The following is a 21,246-nucleotide window of genomic DNA, read 5'->3' on the forward strand; positions in this document are numbered from 1 at the left end:
ACTGCCTTCACACCCACATACAAGGTGATGGCAGCCCTCCACTTTTTTGCTACTGGTTCCTTCCAGGAGACCGTGGCTGCCGCTGCAGGGATGTCGCAGCCCATGTTCAGCATGGTGCTGAGGGATGTTCTTGCAGCCATGATGTTATTTAAAAATCAATACATACATTTCCCCAGAGGAGCTGAATTGCCAGGAGTGAAGGGTGACTTCTATGCCCTTGGGCACATACCACATGTAGTAGGTGCCATCGATTGCACCCATGTAGGTCTGTTGGCGCCACAGGCCAATGAACATATTTTTTAGGAATCGGAAATATTATAATTCTATAAATGTGCAGGTGGTGTGCCTTGCGGACATGACAATTTCACAGGTGTATGCCAAATTCCCCGGCTCTGCCCATGATTCCTACGTCATGAGGAACAGCATGGTGCCCCATATGATGGCTAACCTGCATCCCAATCGTGCTTGAATTGTGGGTAAGTATGACCTGTGATATGGCGTGAGGTGTGTTTGTGACCTGCTGCACTCAGCCTGTGCAACATTGCAATGTGTGTTCTTTATTTCCTAGGTGACTCAGAATATCCCAGTCGACCCTGGCTGCTGAGTCCAGTGCGAAATCCCAGGACCCCGGCTGACGTCCGGTACAATGAGGCACATGGCAGGACCCGACGTGTCATTGAGCGGACTTTTGGGCTACTCAAGTCAAGATTCCTATGCCTTGACCGGACTGGAGCAGCACTGGCATATTCGCCTAGGAAGCCTGCAAGATCATTGTGGCATGCTGTATGCTGCACAATTTGGCCATTCAAAACAGGATTCCCCTGCTCCTGGATGATGGAGAGGAACCAAGGCCCGCACCTGCCCAAGGACCTGAGTCCAGTGATGAGGACAGTGGAGAGGAGGAAGGAGTTGACATTCGTCAACAGCTCATCAACCGCTACTTCACTTGAAGGTGTGTACAGATGTTCAACTTGTACATTATCTGTTGTGTTGGTAGTTGTTGTGCAGGGCCATCTGCGGAAGGTAGAGACAGGCACACGTTCAGTCACCTGTGTTGGTACATGTGACATTGAGGTTCCATATGGGGACATATGCTGGACTCTATTTGCTCACACCTGAAGCCCATTGTCTTGTATGCCAGTAGTCTCTTGTGTATGTTTTGTGTAGTGTTCTGTCTGTTCTGCCACAGTGACACCAGTGACTGTTGTTCTGTTGTGTCTCCCTAGGTGCTTCAAAATAATCCAGCCCTACATACTGTACATATTTTGGACACATCAGGGACATTGTCAACACTGTAAATATTGCACTAAAGACAATACTGCACAATATCTGGTGCATCAGGTATTTTATTTGGAAAGTGGACATGTGATTTGTGCGTGAATATTTACATGAAGGTGGGGAATGAGCAATGAGTGCCATTGCCAAGGAAATGTGGGGAAAGACAGTCCAAACAGTCAATGCAGTGGGGAAGAGGGTTGCCGTCAGGGCTGGCTCCGTGACTGGCGTGTGGCAGGTGCTTTGCCTACAGAGACTCCCAGGCTCTTCTTTGGACGCCCCCTTGATCTTTTTGGCGGTGGGGGGGTCTGCTGACTGGCCAGCGGCGTCAGGGGACTTGCCCCTCTCTGTTGGCGCAGGGGAGGATGGTGCACTGTCATCCTGCGGCACAACAGCAGGGGGCAAAGGTGTTGGTTGGGACACAGGCCTGTCCCTCTGCAACGCCACTTGCTGGGCCATGAGGTCCACCATTTGACCCATACGTCGGTCGATGGACCTCATCAGCAGGATGAGCTCACTTAATAGTTCGTCCGACCAGCCACTTTGTCCCTGGACCTGTTCATATGCACCGATGACTCGGGTGAAGTGGTCCAGGGATGGTGTGCCAACCTCCTGATGTCTGGGGGGGACCCTGGCCCTCCCACCTGCCCTGCTGCCACGGACCTGTTGCCTCACCACGGTGGGTCCTCGCACACTCTCCCTGCCCTCCACAGTTGGTGGTGTGTCCTGGTCGTCCCCTGGGACAGGGAGGGTGCTGGTGGGGGTGGTGTCCGAGGTGGCAGCGGTGGAGGCACAGGCCGTGACTGCAGGGGTCTGCTGTGCAGATGTTGTTCCAGCAGACGTGGTGGTGGGGAGGATGGGGTCCTGGGCCCGGTTGGGCCTTGGCACACCAGATGGGCCGGCCTAGAGCTCATCATCCAAACTGTCCTGGGAGTCTACATCCAAGAGTCCATGTACCAGGGGTGGAGACTGGCTCTGCTGGTTGATGTTGTCCGCAGCAGCAAGATCTTCATCACCTGTGGATTATATGGAAAATGGTCAGTGTTGGGCGATGTGCAGGGATTGTGTTAGCTGCATGTCATCTGCTGTCTGTACACTACACAATTGAGAAAACTTTTGTATTCTTGTTACAGGCAATACTGGCTGTTTTTACATGGTGCATGCCAACATCATGATCTAATACATGTCCTGTGTCAATGCAATGCATGCAATTGATGCCCGGTGTAGTGTTGCAGGTCTCCCAGACATAAACAGCTACAGCTGTGAGGATGGCTACCTACCTGTTAGGTGAGGGTTGACAGTGCAATGGCTGACACATGCTCCTGGGTTGGGGGGCCTCCATGCTGCTGGGGTGTGGGACAGGGGGCATGCTGGGAGTAGTAATACAGGCCTCCCACTCCCAAACAGTCCTCCATTAGAAGATGGCTACCTACCTGGGAGTCTGTTTGATAAACAGTGCAATGGCTGACACATGCTCCTGGGTTGGGGGGGCCTCCATGCTGCTGGAGTGTGGGGAGGGGGTATGCTGGGAGTAGTAATACAGGCCTCCCACCCCCAAACAGTCCTCCAATACAAAATGGCTACCTACCTGTGAGTCTGTTTGATAAATAGTGCAATGGCTGACACATGCTCCTGGGTGGGGGAAGCCTCCATGCTGCTGGGCTGTGCGATAGGGGGTATGCTGAGAGTCGTAATACAAGCCTCCCACCCCCAAACAGTCCTCCATTACAAGATGGATACCCACCTGTGAGTCTGTTTGATAAACAGTGCAATGGCTGACACATGCTCCTGGGTTGGGGGGCCTCCATGCTGCTGGAGTGTGGGACAGAGGGTATGCTGGGAGTAGTAATACAGGCCACCCACCCCCAAACAGTCCTCCAATACAAGATGGCTACCTACCTGTGAGTCTGTTTGATAAACAGTGCAATGGCCGACACATGCTCCTAGGTGGGGGAGGCCTCCATGCTGCTGGGGTGTGTGGCAGGGGGCATGCTGGGAGTAGTAATACAGGCCTCCCACCCCCAAACAGTCCTCCATTACAAGATGGCTACCTATCTGTGAGTCTGTTTGATAAACAGTACAATGGCTGACACATGCTCCTGGGTTGGGGGGCCTCCATGCTGCTGGGGTGTGTGACAGGGGGCATGCTGGGAGTAGTAATAGAGGCCTCCCACCCCCAAAACAGTCCTCCATTACAAGATGGCTACCTACCTGTGAGTCTGTTTGATAAACAGTGCAATGGCTGACACATGCTCCTGGGTGGGTGGAGGCCTCCATGCTGCTGGGGTGTGTGACAGGGGGCATGCTGGGAGTAGTAATACAGGCCACCCACCACCAAACAGTCCTCCAATACAAGATGGCTACCTACCTGTGAGTCTGTTTGATAAACAGTGCAATGGCTGACACATGCTCCTGGGTGGGGGAGGCCTCCATGCTGCTGGGGTGTGTGGCAGGGGGCATGCTGGGAGTAGTAATACAGGCCTCCCACCCCCAAACAGTCCTCCATTACAAGATGGCTACCTACCTGTGATTCTGTTTGATAAACAGTGCAATGGCTGACACATGCTCCTGGGTTGGGGGGCCCTCCATGCTGCTGGGGTGTGTGACAGAGGGCACGCTGGGAGTAGTAATAGAGGCCTACCACCCCCAAACAGTCCTCCATTACAAGATGGCTACCTACCTGCGAGTCTGTTTGATAAACAGTGCAATGGCTGACACATGTTCCTGGGTGGGGGAGGCCTCATTGCTGCTGGGGTGTGTGACAGGGGTCATGCTGGGAGTAGTAATACAGGCCACCCACCCCCAAACAGTCCTCCAATACAAGATGGCTACCTACCTGTGAGTCTGTTTGATAAACAGTGCAATGGCTGACACATGCTCCTGGGTTGGGGGGCCTCCATGCTGCTGGGGTGTGTGACAGAGGGCAAGCTGGGAGTAGTAATAGAGGCCTACCACCCCCAAACAGTCCTCCATTACAAGATGGCTACCTACCTGTGAGTCTGTTTGATAAACAGTGCAATGGCTGACACATGTTCCTGGGTGGGGGAGGCCTCCATGCTGCTGGGGTGTGTGACAGGGGGCATGCTGGGAGTAGTAATACAGGCATCCCACCCCCAAACAGTCCTCCATTACAAGATGGCTACCTACCTTGTGATGTATTCCTATAGGTTCTGTATCGATCCCCCTATTCCTGACCCTATTCTGGTTAACAAGTTAACTAGCAGCCATCCCGTGACGCAGAAAACCCCCATGATGCAGGAACCGTTATCTGATTAAGCCACACTACGGCACAGGAACGTGTTATCTGATTAGGTCATAACGCTTGCCATCTAATTAGACAAGCGATATTCCTCCAGCCCCTGATAAGGCATACGGAGTTCTCAAAACAAATCAAACCTATGACAACCTGGGAAAAACCCTGCGGCCATTGTTTTGATTTGACCGAGAACTTCAGCAAAAGAATGTGCTAACGACCAGGTCGTATGACATCCTTATTGACGTATCTATGTCCATCCTTACGTCAATCTCGGCACCTTAAAGGTATAAATATTACCGATATTGCCCTATGCAAACACACGCGGTGGTGACGAGATCGGAGCAGCCAGACTTGCCGAAGCCCAGAGCAGAGCAGACCCCGCTGGCGCAGCCCCGCCTTCCTGACGCGCTGAGAACGAGACGCTGCCTTTCTCCTGCCGAGAAATCCAGCTCCGGCGCTTCCGGGTAGCCCTCGCAGGCAGCCTGGAATATCGAGACCAGAGACGAGAGATACCATCCCTCATTCATCCTAGATTCCAGGTACAGAACTGAATAACCCCTTGCAGAGAATTCTTTAGTCAGTCACTTGGCAAAACAAACTTAACTTAAACTGCTACTTTCTATTCCCGCCCACGTATTAGGCTTAGGTCAGGTACATTTGGGGTAGGCGTAGTTAGAAACACCAGTTGAGTACGATTAGTCAAATGTAAATGTGTATGTATCTATTTTATCCATTTTAAACCTTCATATGGCTTAGAAACCATATCAATGTTTTTACAGTATTATTTTATACTTCTGCTTTTAATGTATGCACTTTACTTAACCATAAGTATTGCGATAATATCGATCCATTTCTCATGTATGAGAAAAGAGACTGATCAATAAATAACATCTTTTATTGAACACGCCCGTCTCTTCCTTTTCTCTACAATCTGGTGAGACTAAGAATGCACGTACTGACTGAGTAAAATAAGTCGTCTTTTGTTTTCACACGACTCTAGAGATACACTCTTGATTAGGGGAGAGCAAAGTTGTCATATTCTATGGTTGTCAGAAACTAAATCCCTTCTTGTCTATCCAGGGAGGTTCAACTCCTCCTTGCCTATTCGAGAAAGTTTCTAGTGAACTCTGAGCTAGCTGGCAAACCCAAAACTTTAAGTCTAATATCGACAATAGAAGACCTAGTTAACGTCTGGTCTAGGCCTATACTATTGAAGGTATTATTCCAATGCGCAGAGCCTATTGGGATAATAGGAACTACACTACATGGCGCCCAACGCGTTTGGATAGGCGATAAAACTAACGTAAGACATTTAGAGTAACTCAGTCGTGCTTTTTCACTCAGACCCCTTTTTCCCATAATACTCCAAAGACGTCTGGAGTGGGTGAAAGGTAATATCCGCCAGACCTCGCAGGAGGAAACTCCTATGTATGGTTCTTGGTTTAGTCAACGTTGAAGGATACACTGTTCCAAAATATTGTGCATCTAATCTTTGTTTCCATAAGAACCTGATCTGCAAACAAACTAAATAACCTTCTGGACAGTACAATGTCAGACACTGAAGGAGAAAGAGAGGCAGTTAGAATAGTAACTGAACTCGCAGCAGCTGATAATGCACTGCAAGACGCTGACCCGGATATAATACTCATCGCGGTCAACATAAGAAAATCTATAACTTTAAAACTTATAGAAAATGGACTGACACCTAGAGGTGGCACAGTCATATTCGTAATTGAGGCACACGAATATCGGCAGACAGAGGTATTCTATTCATGGATACACTTTCCAGCAGCAAATGCTGTGACAAAGGTCTTCCACTATTACAAAACAGAGGAACCTCCTAATGAGTACACTCCTTTCGAGGAGGTGGAAGTACCACTTAAATTTCAAGAGCATCTGCTCTTATTTAATGGCGCCCTAAAACATAATAATCACATCACCAGGCTCGGTCCATTATGTAGACCAGGAGCAACGTGGCCGGTTCTAGCCGGATACACACCACATCCAGACATCGATGGGATGTCTGCAGCAGAGCTTTTAACACAGCTAAAACAATTAATAAAATTACATAGACAATTAGTCCAATATGTGATGCGGACTTCAACAATTCAACCAGCAATTAAAATTCCACAGCTGACCCCTCATCAGGGGAACACAAATAAAATTACACCACAGAACATACAATCCTGCCTAGGTAAAGTACCAGCTAAACGGGAACAAATACCATTCTGGTTAGCACAAAAAATCACCCAAATAGAGGCGGTGTTTCCAGACACCACCCCTTTAGAAAAACACAGGATTCTGACTATCTGTCTTCCAATGGGAATCGCACCACACGTGGAGGACTGTGACACTTGGGGTACAGTCTTTGCCTCCATCTACACAAAAAACGCACGGTGTTCCATCCATTTCGGTAATACCAGATGTGCTAAAACAAATTCAAGACGAATACGGTCCAGAACCCGCTTTAACTCTTGGTATGAAATTACTAAAAGACTTCAAGCAGGTCTCGGCTATATTATTAGCCAACATAAAGGGAGAAGCAGCAAACGTGGCTATCCGCCAGAGGTTAAAGGAGACAGATATAGCAGACCAACCAGCTGAAATTGCCAGAATTATAGAAAAATCCTATGAGGAACTAGGTAGAGATAGTTTAGGTGGAATACCAGTAAAACCACAACTGATTGAAAGTCCTGAAAAAATATTTTTTAATAATAATTCAACATCACAAAAAAAGAGCTGGGATGGAAACAAACAATCCAATCCTAAAGAAAAGAAATTCCAGTCCAAAGGAAGGTCTCCTCGGCGGAGAGAAAAATCTCCGAACCAAAGACACAGGTCACCCCAAAGTGACCCCTCTGGGAAAAGATATAACCTTAGAAATAGGGATAATATAAAGAAGCCTGATAGATATCAAGACATTGATACACGTCCCTCTCAATCTTTTCAGACTTCCTCGCAGAAATCGGAAAGAAGAGGACGATCAGAACAAAGAGAAGAGCACGCCAAGTCCAAAGACAAGGAATCTGCTCATCTAAAAAAGAAACTACAATTTCCAAAAAAGAAGGTAGCCAGTTTCAAGGTAGTTAACAATGCCGAGAATACTGAGGACACAACTGAAAAACGGAGAATGGGCTCAGACAATGCTAGACAGCGCAGCAGAAGTGAGCATAGCTCGCAAAGTCCTTATGAATCATCTGGAGACAGTGGACACGAATGAATATCTTCAAGTGGAAACTGCAGACACCAGAGTTAGCAAACCTCACAAAATATATGAAATAACTTTACGTATAGAAGGGGATAAGACTAGAAAAATAAGGGGACTATTTTGGGATAATCTCTCCAAGGGCTATGACATCCTTCTAGCTGAAAAAGACTGGCCACCAGAGTTTGTCAGGGACTGCCCTCATGGCGAAGAAATAATTATGCCTGCCTTCTCAAACCATATCCCAATTCATAAAAAATATACACTTGCTAGAAAGTGGGCAGTAGCTCTAGCTCCTGCTTTATATAAAAATCATGTAGGATGGGATGAGGACTCTCCTCCTCACAAAATCCAGTTAAAATCACAACCTACTGCACAAAGACAGTACCCAATTAAGCAAGAAGCTAAAAAACAGGTAAAAGAAATCCTAGATCAATTAGAATACCAGGGGGTGATTGAAACTTGCACCTCACAAATGAACAACCCTTTGTTTCCGGTCTCCAAACCAGACAATTCATATCGTCTAGTTTTGGATTACCGACACCTTAACTCATGTTGCAAAACTTTTGCAGTGCAAAACTCGCATAGTGCTGCACTAATGAATAACATAGTGCGCAAAAAATACAAAACAACATTAGACATCTCTAATGGATTCTTTTGTCAAAACATAGCACCAGAGAGCAGATATTTGTCTGCGTTCTCAATAAATGGCACTCAAAAACAATTCTGTCGGTTAGCCCAGGGGTACAAGAATAGCCCAGGGGAATTCTCAGCGAGAGTAACAGAATTACTACAAACATATGATGACGAAGCATTATCTTATGTCGACGACATATATTTAACAGATGATGACTTGGATACTCACTTGAAGAGAGTGAACACCATAATACTTGGGTTCGCAGCAGAGGGTTACAAATTCAACTTTAAAAAATCCAGAATTGCCCATCTAACAGTCCTGTTCTTAGGATATGAATTATCAAGTGAAGGCAAAAGCCTGGCTGACAATTTCCTAGAGAAATGTGCCGTACTCCAAGCACCTAGAACACTAAAAAACCTACAGTCAATTCTAGGCTTCCTAAATTTCAGAAGAACATACATTGCAAATTAAGCAGAAAGGGTCAAACCCCTTTATGATCTAATAAAACCAGATTTTAAAAGAACCAATTGGACTCAAATACACACAGAAATTCTGAGATCCTTACAAACAGACATGTTAATTAAAACAAAATTAGAAACACGTAATAACACACGCAACCTTGTGATTCGAGTCATCCCAGGAAGATGCGGATTCACATACCTGACCTCTAATGAGGGAGAAAAGGTACCAATTGCATTCAAATCACACTTGCACACAGAAGCTGAAAAGAAATTCAGCATTAAAGAAAACATTGTTCATGCAGTTCAAACCGCAATAGCTAGAGAAAAAGATCAAGCGGACGGTAGACACATCACAGTCAGAACAGCAGAATCAGCCTTTGAGGCATTAACAACACCGTGTAATTTACCATCAACAACATTGAATCCGGAATGGATACAATGGGTGAATTCAATTACAACGGACAAAGTATACTACTACTTTGATCCAGAACTAAAGGAATTGAAAAATCTAGAATATGAAAGAACATTCCCTCTGCCAATCGACATTCTGCCCTTACGACAATACGCTTGTGTAATCTATACAGACGGACATGCTCAACCCTCCGTTTGGGGAGAACAAGCATACAACCCCACATGTGAGATTACAAAAGAAGTGTGGCGCGGAGGTAATCTAAGACCTCTATTAACAAAAACACACTCAGTAGAAACTAATTCAGAACAACAGACTGAAATAATAGCATTGAAAATGGCGCTAGATAATGCGGATCGCGAATTCCCGACACTTATAGTGTCCGATTCATATTACTGCGTCAAATCATATAACAACGATTTGCAGACATGGATTCAAAACGGTTACAAAGATGACACAGGTGCAACAATAAAGCATAAACTGCTTTGGGAACAAATAGCTCTTTTACAGAAAGAACTACCAAAGACTCACATGACACACGCACTGAGTCATCAGCGTGATGGCGTTCACGTTGCAGGGAATTCATTGGCTGAGACAGCCACAGCGGTAGCAACTAAATCGGCTTCCGTCGCTAGAAAAAAGCGTACATTAAAATACATTGACGGTGAAACAGTGCTGGCGGTGAAAACGTCATCAAAAGGCGACTGCTCAGCGCTACCGATCAATTATCCACTCAATTATACATACACAATCGATGCAAACTCCGTCCCTTTTGCTCGAATCCCTGGAGTGGGGGATAGAGTGATTCCAAACATGGACAGGAGAACCTTGTTAATTGCAGACGCACATATGGGCGAGGGTCTCAGACACCTCAAACTAAAAGATTCTCTGGAAGAATTACAATCAAGGTACTGGTGGCCAGGCATGAGCCTGCATCATACCATGTTTGTAAAGAACTGCCCAAACTGTAACAGAAATCGCAGTGGTGAGAGAAACGGTCACTCCAGAAAAGATCAACGGTAAAAAGCAAAGCGTCCGATTAACATATACAGGCTAGTTTCCACTTATAATGTAGATCACCAGCACTCGGCTGACGTCTGGACTGTTATACAGAGATTTGCGAGTCTAAATGGCATATACGCTAGGAGCATGCTACGTTTGACCGATGTTTTCACTTTAGCATTTAAGCCTAAGGGGAAACATGGCCAAATGAGCATAGCATAGCGGGATTCTTCTCACTTCCTTCCTGAGGGATACGGGATGGTGTAAAGAAAAAACCAAGGCAGAAAGCAATCTATAACGGAAAGGATATTAGGTTCGGGAGCTGGGTGGGTCAAACATCTAATAAGTGTCCAACGTAGTCTAAATAACTTGCCAAGAAATTCTCTGAAGGGATTCAGTCCGTACGAATTATTATTTGGAACTAGGATGTTAGTCTTAGACCTCGACAGTCAGACTTCAGTGGTGAAGGAAAAAAGCTTTGATATCAAAGATCGTTTGGCTATTTTGCAGGACTTAAACGAAACAAGATAAGACCTGAGCAACATAAAGTTGAAACAGCAGCCAACAACCACTGAAGAACCACCACCTGTCCCAGCAAGACCTGTCTGGATTCCAAAAGTCGGGGATCTAGTCAGAGAAAAGATCGCGGTAAAGAAGGAATTTGGGCCTTCTTACAGAAAAGCAGTTCCTGTCTTGTCTGTCAACGGGACAAGATCAGTTGTACTACCGCCGCTTGCTGGTAAAAAGGAGAACCGAGTTGTATCCTTCGACCTGGTAAAACCACAATCATGTGGCCGATAACAAATAGTAGGCCAAGTGGACTCCCGATAAGTAGTAGAACACCAAGATTTGCTACAAACACAGAGGTTCAATCTAAGAGGCTAATCACATTCGAAACGCCTACAGAACTACAACAAGGACTATGCAACAATGCAATGGAACTTAGACCTCTGAAAACCCAAATAAAAACATTTAGCAGAGACACACCAATCAATAATGAAGTAACAAACGACTATGCAAGAAACAGTAATCCTGAAGCAATTGGAACAATTGACAGAACTGCATCCGGCTACTTCATAAACTTCGATGATTCCTCAGAAGGCTTCACTGAATCAAAAACACAGCCATCAACAAAAACCTTTAAAGATAAAGTTAAAGTACTTTTGAAACAACTGAAAGAAACATATCTGATTTCTCCATGGATTGAATTTTGGGTGGGTTTTGGTGCATTTATCCTCATACTTTGGCTCATCATGGTACTAACTTTGGGACGCTTCATTGAGGGAAAATATGCTAAAATGGACACAGCAAGTCAGAAAATCAACTTGATCCTCAAACCACACACATTTTCACACGTCGAGAAAAGAGAACTTTCTTCAGTCAACTTCACAGCCAATCCTATACCGGGTGGGGTAGCATGGGACAACACTGACTACGAAATGTATGGTCCGGTTGAAATCCTGAAATATCCACACCAAATTAAGATCTCGTTGAGTGACTTTGTAAAACCAAGCTCATTTGCTGATGATTGGGACTTTGAAAGTATAAATAATATGATGTCTGACTTAGTGATGTCTGCTAAATTTACCAAACATGATTATTTGCAGGGTTCGACAAATTATGATAGTATGTACTGTTATAACCACTATGGTAACCATTTTCTACATAGATCTGCACAACCTAGAAATGTTTTAAATTATAATCAATGGGAACATTGTGCAACCCCTCCAAAAGGAAGCTCAAGAACCGTTTATGACAAATATTCATACTTTTCAGGTTTCAACTCAAGTAATGCTGAAACATTTTATTTCAAATTATCAAATAAGACAGGGACAAAGACCATGATAACAAACACGAAATTGATATATTCAGACTCATTCTTTGAACAAATGAATACTTTTGGTTTTGATTATTGGGACAAAAATGTTGAAGTAAAGAGTGTTTGGGGTACAAAAGAATGGCAAGTACAGGGTATAGAATCTTTGTTTAGAGCCTGCATGATCCCAGAACAAATTATATTTTTAAATGACACTGTTCAACAAACTACCTGTCTTGGCCTAGCCAAAATCAAAGACTTAAATAAACCGTCTATTCCAAAACCAACAATGAACAGCAATAGCTCTACAGATGAAGAGATAGACGTAAATTATGTATTAAACCAAAACAGAACACATCCTGATTGGAAAAAGTGGTTGATCTGGCCCACAGATACTAATAACTGTCAAGACAGATTCCTGAACAAAACACAGGGGTTCAAAATGAACAGGCCAGACCCTAGATATTCCCAAAGACAACACCCAGGGATAATAACCACCTACAGTGTGGGCAAATTATGCCTTCAGTGGCTACAAACTTCCACACTGGCAGAAATTAAGCAACACCTAACTTTACTTACTGATGGTGCTGACTTGCGTGATTTCATTATGGGACCGCGCAAACAGCGTCAGAAACGTTTCATAGCAGCCTCTGTATATGCAGCATACAACGAGGCCTGGAAGGTGACTCAAATTGAGACAGCAGAAAGTATACGGGAAATTGACCGTATTAATTTGGAAAAATCACTTTCTGTAGTGGACAATGGGTTAATGACTCTGTCCTCCAGAATTTTTTCTCTGGACAGCATTGTGTCTTCAGCAATCGACATATTATCGCAAGACTTACTGTTGTTACAACACGGTCAGTCCCAATTGCGTTCTATTGTACAGCTTGGCTGGACGTTACAAAATCTGCGTTCAGGCTATGTGCCTTGGCGTTTAATCAACACAACGTCACTATTCAATATCTTTAACCTCACTGATAAACAAATCAGTATGGCACAAAAGGGTGCTGATTATACAATCCTGAGCATTGAGAAACTCGAGAGATTACCAGTGACAATGTCAGAACGACCTGTCAGTGAATGGATAATACATGGGATAATTAATATTCCCATATCGACCTTCAGGTTTCAATACTGCCAAAAATATATACAGGCTGGCATGTACGAAAAATTGGGAAAAGGGTACATTAAAACAACATGGAACTTGCCCTATTCACATGCATGTGTCAGTAATAAAGGACAGAAAGTGTTTCTTAGTGGCAATAATTGTGCGATGTCACTGAGCGGTACACTTCTGTGTAATGGAATTAGTTTGCATGGAGCCTGTGAAGGGAACTCAAATAACCTTTCATGTCACCAGCTAGGCGCACCTGCAACAGAGATAGAACCATTCTTTCAAAGACTCTATAATGGGAGTTACGTTCTAATTGTGGACCGCAGATGTTGTAGTCTTATGCCCGGGACTCCTTATCTCGTAACTACGACTGCGAAGGTCAAGTGCTGTGGACGCTTATTGTTCCCCAGCTCCCTTCCAGACAGGGAGGCAAGGGCATGGCCCAACTTGAAAATTACTTCTATTCGAATAGATACTTTAAGCAGAATGAAAACAGTGCTTCTTCAGACGCCGACAAGGCTCACGTCATCAAAAGAAACGTATGATCTCCTAGTCGCAAGGACGACTGCAGAGATTCACTCATTGTTATCAACTAATTCCCCCATACATTTCGCAGAAATCCTGAATGAAATCTTAAATATTTCTGATACCAGTGGAGTCTCAAAAGTATTTAAGACAGTATTTTCGATGGCATTAACACCATTCAAAGCCATACTGGGTATTTTTCCAGATTTCGTCCATTCGATTTTTGGCGGACTTCCCCTCATTTTGGGACTAATTGCAGGAATCCTATTCCTAGTCCTTTTATTTCGTTATGGCAAACCATGTCACAGACAAAACACCTGCGACAAGGGAAGAAACAATCCTAGCCATTGGATCCCGGGACCGGATATCAAAAATCCTGGGACTATCCCGGCTTAGAGACCTGAACATGACTTGGTTTCTTTCATTTCGACCAATGTGGCAACGATGTGTTTTACCTGTATTAAGGTGCTTGCTATGCGGAGAAGAATGCGTGTTAGACACCTGTCTGACGCTACAATCAGATGCGCCAATGGATGCAGAAACATTGTTGAGTCCAATAAAGGCTCATGCTTTGTGCTGCCCTCAACGGCTACCAATCCTGATGACGGCATTCGTGGAAGCTTCACCACTACGATTAAGGGGTAGTGAAGTTCAAGATGAAAGCAGCATTGATCAGGTACGACCTTCTGTCAGCAATACTAATCAAAATGTCAATGGAGACAATCATGCGCACGAATGCATGGTTACACCTTTTTCCGAGTTAGTGGAACTCTCCCAGGAAGCTGTTGACAGCTTTTTCGACAGTCTAAATGATATGATGTTCTCACCAGAGCAGAAATAGAGACTTTTGAGCAAGCTCGCACACGGCGTTCCCTGAATTTGGCCTTCAACTAGAAAAGCAAAATACCATGAACAATTTTCCCTCCAGTTCACGGACAGCAATTTTTTCAGCAGCCCCAAAATATTTTTGCATATTTTTCGGGACACTATCTTCTGCTTAAAGTAAGAACTATTCTTAGAGAACTAAAATTTCTAATTTTAGATAGTTTATAGACATTAGCTGCCCGCTGGTATGTTCATAATTATTTTATTCTGTGATGGAATGGTCTCGAACATTTTTTCTGTATTAAGAGCCATTTCATGTGTAAATTCTCATATACAAATTAGTGATAATGTATAGATATGCGTGATTACTTTAGCATTATTCTACAGCTTGAGTGCATATCTTACATGTGACTGTTTTTTCCGTATATTTGATAATTTCAAAATGCATTTATGTATTTTGGGGTGGTAAGGTATACACGATACTCTACAGTATGTTTTACTATGCATAGATTCGTAAATATGTCCATAGTTAGCGTGGAGTGGGTGTGATGTATTCCTATAGGTTCTGTATCGATCCCCCTATTCCTGACCCTATTCTGGTTAACAAGTTAACTAGCAGCCATCCCGTGATGCAGAAAACCCCCATGATGCAGGAACCGTTATCTGATTAAGCCACACTACGGCACAGGAACGTGTTATCTGATTAGGTCATAACGCTTGCCATCTAATTAGACAAGCGATATTCCTCCAGCCCCTGATAAGGCATACGGAGTTCTCAAAACAAATCAAACCTATGACAACCTGGGAAAAACCCTGCGGCCATTGTTTTGATTTGACCGAGAACTTCAGCAAAAGAATGTCCTAACGACCAGGTCGTATGACATCCTTATTGACGTATCTATGTCCATCCTTACGTCAATCTCGGCACCTTAAAGGTATAAATATTACCGATATTGCCCTATGCAAACACACGCGGTGGTGACGAGATCGGAGCAGCCAGACTTGCCGAAGCCCAGAGCAGAGCAGACCCCGCTGGCGCAGCCCCGCCTTCCTGACGCGCTGAGAACGAGACGCTGCCTTTCTCCTGCCGAGAAATCCAGCTCCGGCGCTTCCGGGTAGCCCTCGCAGGCAGCCTGGAATATCGAGACCAGAGACGAGAGATACCATCCCTCATTCATCCTAGATTCCAGGTACAGAACTGAATAACCCCTTGCAGAGAATTCTTTAGTCAGTCACTTGGCAAAACAAACTTAACTTAAACTGCTACTTTCTATTCCCGCCCACGTATTAGGCTTAGGTCAGGTACATTTGGGGTAGGCGTAGTTAGAAACACCAGTTGAGTACGATTAGTCAAATGTAAATGTGTATGTATCTATTTTATCCATTTTAAACCTTCATATGGCTTAGAAACCATATCAATGTTTTTACAGTATTATTTTATACTTCTGCTTTTAATGTATGCACTTTACTTAACCATAAGTATTGCGATAATATCGATCCATTTCTCATGTATGAGAAAAGAGACTGATCAATAAATAACATCTTTTATTGAACACGCCCGTCTCTTCCTTTTCTCTACAATCTGGTGAGACTAAGAATGCACGTACTGACTGAGTAAAATAAGTCGTCTTTTGTTTTCACACGACTCTAGAGATACACTCTTGATTAGGGAAGAGCAAAGTTGTCATGTTCTATGGTTGTCAGAAACTAAATCCCTTCTTGTCTATCCAGGGAGGTTCAACTCCTCCTTGCCTATTCGAGAAAGTTTCTAGTGAACTCTGAGCTAGCTGGCAAACCCAAAACTTTAAGTCTAATATCGACAATAGAAGACCTAGTTAACGTCTGGTCTAGGCCTATACTATTGAAGGTATTATTCCAATGCGCAGAGCCTATTGGGATAATAGGAACTACACTACAACCTGTGAGTCTGTTTGATAAACAGCGCAATGGCTGACACATGCTCCTGGGTTGGGGGACCTCCATGCTACTGGGGTGTGTGACAGAGGGCACGCTGGGAGTAGTAATAGAGGCCTACCACCCCAAACAGTCCTCCATTACAAGATGGCTACCTACCTGTGAGTCTGTTTGATAAACAGTGCAATGGCTGACACATGTTCCTGGGTGGGGGAGGCCTCATTGCTGCTGGGGTGTGTGACAGGGGGCATGCTGGGAGTAGTAATACAGGCCACCCACCCCCAAACATTCCTCCAATACAAGATGGCTACCTACCTGTGAGTCTGTTTGATAAACAGTGCAATGGCTGACACATGCTCCTGGGTGGGGGAGGCCTCCATGCTGCTGGGGTGTGTGGCAGGGGGCATGCTGGGAGTAGTAATACAGGCCTCCCACCCCCAAACAGTCCTCCATTACAAGATGGCTACCTACCTGTGAGTCTGTTTGATAAACAGTGCAATGGCTGACACATGCTCCTGGGTTGGGGGGCCTCCATGCTGCTGGGGTGTGTGATAGTGGCCAAGCTGGGAGTAGTAATAGAGGCCTACCACCCCCAAACAGTCCTCCATTACAAGATGGCTACCTACCTGTGAGTCTGTTTGATAAACAGTGCAATGGCTGACACATGCTCCTGGGTTGGGGGGCCTCCATGCTGCTGGGGTGTGTGACAGAGGGCATGATGGGAGTAGTAATACAGGCCTCCCACCCCCAAACAGTCCTCCATTACAATATGGCTACCTACCTGGTAGGTGATGGTGAACAGTGCAATGGGTGACACATGCTCCTGGGTTGGGGGGCCTCCGTGCTGCTGGAGTGTGGGACAGGGGGCATGCTGGGAGTGGTAGTGCAGGCCTCACTCCCCCAAACAGGCCTCACAGTGAAGATGGCTGGCTACCTGTTAGGTGAGGCTGAACAGTGCAATGGGGTTTGGGTTGTGGAAGGAAGTACTTATCAGTGTGTTGTTTGGCTTTTGTTTGTACTTACCAGCCTCCATTCCCCCGGCTACTCCAGTGAGACTCTCAGGATGCAGTATGGCAAGCACCTTCTCCTCCCATGGTGTGAATGTTTTCTGTGTGATGGGAGGGCCACTGCCAGTCACGTTCGCCAGCTCCCAATTCTTGCTTCTCTTCTCATTGACAACCCTCTTCAGATCATGCCACCGCTTCATAATCTCCTTCTTGGTTCTTGGGGTGGTCCCTACTGCATTGACCCTTTGGACTATCCTTTCCCACATTTGTGTCCTTGTGGTTAATGGTGTCTGTTGGACCAGGCTACCAAACAGTTGTGGTTCCACTCTCACTATCTCATTGACCATGATTGTCAACTTACCCTCTGTGAATTTTGGCATTTTCTGTGCTGCCATGGTGGTTGGTGTTTGCAGTGTTTGTGGGTGCAGGGGTGTGTATGATGGGTGTGGTGTTGAGGTGTGAGATGTGTTGTATGCTGGGGAGTTTTTTGTGCTGGTGTGATGGTGGTGGTGGTGGTGGTGGTGATGTGGTGTTATTTTGCCTCTCCTCTCAGATGTGGTGAATGCCCTTCTCTTCTGGAGTGTTGCAAAGAATTGTGGTCAGTGAAGGACCTGTATTTATACTCAGCTGGGTGGGTGTGTCCAATTGGGCCTTTGCTGTGAGGTGTATTGTGGGTGTTGTCCTGGGAGTTTGTTATTTTTTTTACATTTATTTTACATTGGTATGTGTTTTGTTTATTTGTGTGGCATGGCTATGATTTGTGCTCAGTTGGGCATCGTTGCGGTGTTTTTGCTTCGTCCATCATGTTTTTCATGTACCATCCGTGGCGGTGGCAATGCTGCATCTCTTCCGCTGTCTCTCCCATTCGCTGCAGTGTGCGACCGCGGCGGTCGGAAACAGCGGTTCGTACCACCGGACCATCGGGGAAATCCTAATATCCCGTGCGGTGTCTCCGCTATGCTTGCGGCGGGGTGTTGCTTTTCCGCTGCTTTTCTGACCGCAGCGGACGGTTTTTAGACGTCACCGCACGCGGCGGACGTTTTTTGTTAGCCCGCTACTGCCCCGGTCGGTCTTTTTGGGCGGTTGATCCTAATTTGACCGCCGGTTTATCAGCGGTCCAGGCGGGCGGTTGTTTTCCGCCTCCATGGCGGTCGAGGTGATTTTCCGCCTGCTATCCTAATGAGCCCCTAAGTATGTGCAAATTTAGCTGTCATTTCAATTGAAAGTATGGTGTCTGCAAATGACAGGGTGCTACCAAATGTATTTCTGATAGTGTGTTCCTAAATACAATGCTAGCTACATCTCACTCCCTTATCACTCTCCTGCTGAATGGACGTGGCTCATTTTCAACACCTGTTCTTTATATGATGCTTGAACTTTCCAGAATTTTTATGACTTCAGTGATGTAGCATTGATGGTAGCAACTCCACTCTGAAAAATCTTCAATCTGCACTGCCTACTAGGGCCACAAGAGCTCTTACTGCATTGGGAACTTGCTGTTAGTTCTGTCCGATTCCCTCAGCAGCAGGAGTCAGATTTCTACCGGCAGAATGCAATAAAGCAGCAGCAAGGGCACTGCAAACACCTCTTTATACACACACCGAATGGCCAAGCAGTATGCATGCTCACATTTGTAAATGTAGAATGTGCCATTCGGTCCTGTCGCCAACAGAGGTCAAAGAAGAAATTATACACATTCTGCTATGTGGCTTCTGAGTAATCACGGATTTCTGACTGATGGGTGGAGGGCAGAGGATAGTGGTTAATGAAATATCATAGACTTATTAGGACAGAGTGCAGGAAGTGGGAAAAAGAATTATTTGAGCATGCTTTCATTTTATGCAAAACAAAAATGCACAGGTAACTTTAAGACAACTTCTTGGGGCTGCTAATGTGCAATTCTTCTTTATTAAAACCTGAAGTAGAAATAGTTGTACTTCTGAGACCTGTGGAAACCGGCCAGAATCTCAGAAAACAAGATGCTGCTCTCCAGATCGAGATACCGAGAGAGAGGGGAACTCAAGTAACTGTTATGCACAGTTTTGTAGTAGAGGTGAGCCGAGCAAGTTAACAAATTAACAGGTGGAGCTGAGCCAAGGGTCTCGTCTGTCTCCAAGAGCCAATCTTGGTTCAAAGAGGCCAGTCACACGTTGAACCATGGGAACATTTGAAGTGGAAATCATACAATAAATATTAGTAATGATAAAGTGCCTTCAAAATTCAAAAAAGGATATTTCTTTAACACGTGTTTCACCTTAGTACATCTGATTACATCACTGTATTGAGAAGCATTCATTAAAAGAGATAGGGGGCTTATTTACAAACCTTTTGCTCCACTGGTGTGTCACTTTTAACATGGGAAAAAACTTTGTATTGGCAGCGTAAGGGGCTTGTAAATAAGCCCCGTAGTTTTTAAGCATGAACATTCATGCCCAACCTCCACCCTGATGACACTACTATTAGTGAACACAGAGGCAAGTCAGTCTATATGTGGGCTATATTCTTATTTGTGCATGGGGCAACATTATAGTCCATTAAGTCAAACGTAAGAGAGGTTTTTGTACAGGACACATCCTCACGCTTTTCTCATATGCAATAATGAAAAAATAGGAATCAGGATAAAATAATATAATTGCCCAGGATCAGACAGCTTGGTCAAGTGGCCAAGCCAAGAATAATTCCAGGTTTTCTGGTTTCACATTATGTATGCCAGCCACTAGATTGGTATGCCTTTTTCACTCCTGTTTAATTTCAAAGTGTAATGCTTTGTCTTGCATTATTGGTGCATGAGGTTAGAGTGTGGGTAGTAGGTAACAGCCACATGAAAGCTCAGCATTTTATTTTGGCTCAAGGGCTCAATGGGACTTCAAGTTGAATCAGAGCCTGTCATCTGGGTTGAGCTTTCAGCGGCTCACCCACCTCTATACATTACTCTTGGTATTTTGTGCCTGTAATAAGCAGAGATGCTTCTGCTAGTGTGCTACCTATTTTCTTTGTGAGGATATCTTAGCTTGCACTGCTGCTGACCATCTTGTACCTGTGGTGTGAGCGAGGAGAGCTTACACTAGTACCAAATAGTGCACGTCATATGTGTGTGCTTACACAGACTTGGACTGCTGCTGTACATGTTAGGGAAGCTTGCATTGTTTCTGGCCTGATCCATATGTGTTCTATGAGTGTGAGGGAAGCGTGTACTCCTGCACTGTGCTCTACCGGTTTTGTGTGTGGAAATCTTGCTATGCTTGTGGGTCAAACTTGCACTCATACATACCAGTGCTGTTCCTTACACTTGACCCAAATATGAATTGCAGCTCACTCATTGTACATAAGAGCGGCGTTAAATGGAGCTGCCCAGTGCCACACTTGTTCCAGGACTTTGAATGAAGCTTGCATTGGCCCTGCAGTGTCACATTTCTTCAATGTCTTTGACTCCTCCCTCTCCATGAACTGCCAGATCAACGCTGTTGTGTCCACCAGCTTTAACGGCCTCCGCATCCTCTGTAAGATGTTTAAATGGATCCCCCCCCCGACTGCAAAAAGACTATCATCCACACACTCATAACCAGCAGACTTGACTACGGCAATGCCCTCTATGCCAGACTCAACAGAACCCTTCTACACAAACTCCAAACCATCCAGAACGCCGCAGCCAGACTCGTCCTCGGTACACTGCGTCACGAGCACATGATCCAACACCTACGAGACCTCCATTGGCTCCCCGTCGAGAAGAGGATCATCTTCAAACTCCTCACCCACACTTACAAATCCCTCAACAACATCGGACCCAAATACCTCAA

Source organism: Lissotriton helveticus, chromosome 10, assembly GCF_964261635.1.
Source record: "Lissotriton helveticus chromosome 10, aLisHel1.1, whole genome shotgun sequence".
NCBI classification, from domain to species: domain Eukaryota; kingdom Metazoa; phylum Chordata; class Amphibia; order Caudata; family Salamandridae; genus Lissotriton; species Lissotriton helveticus.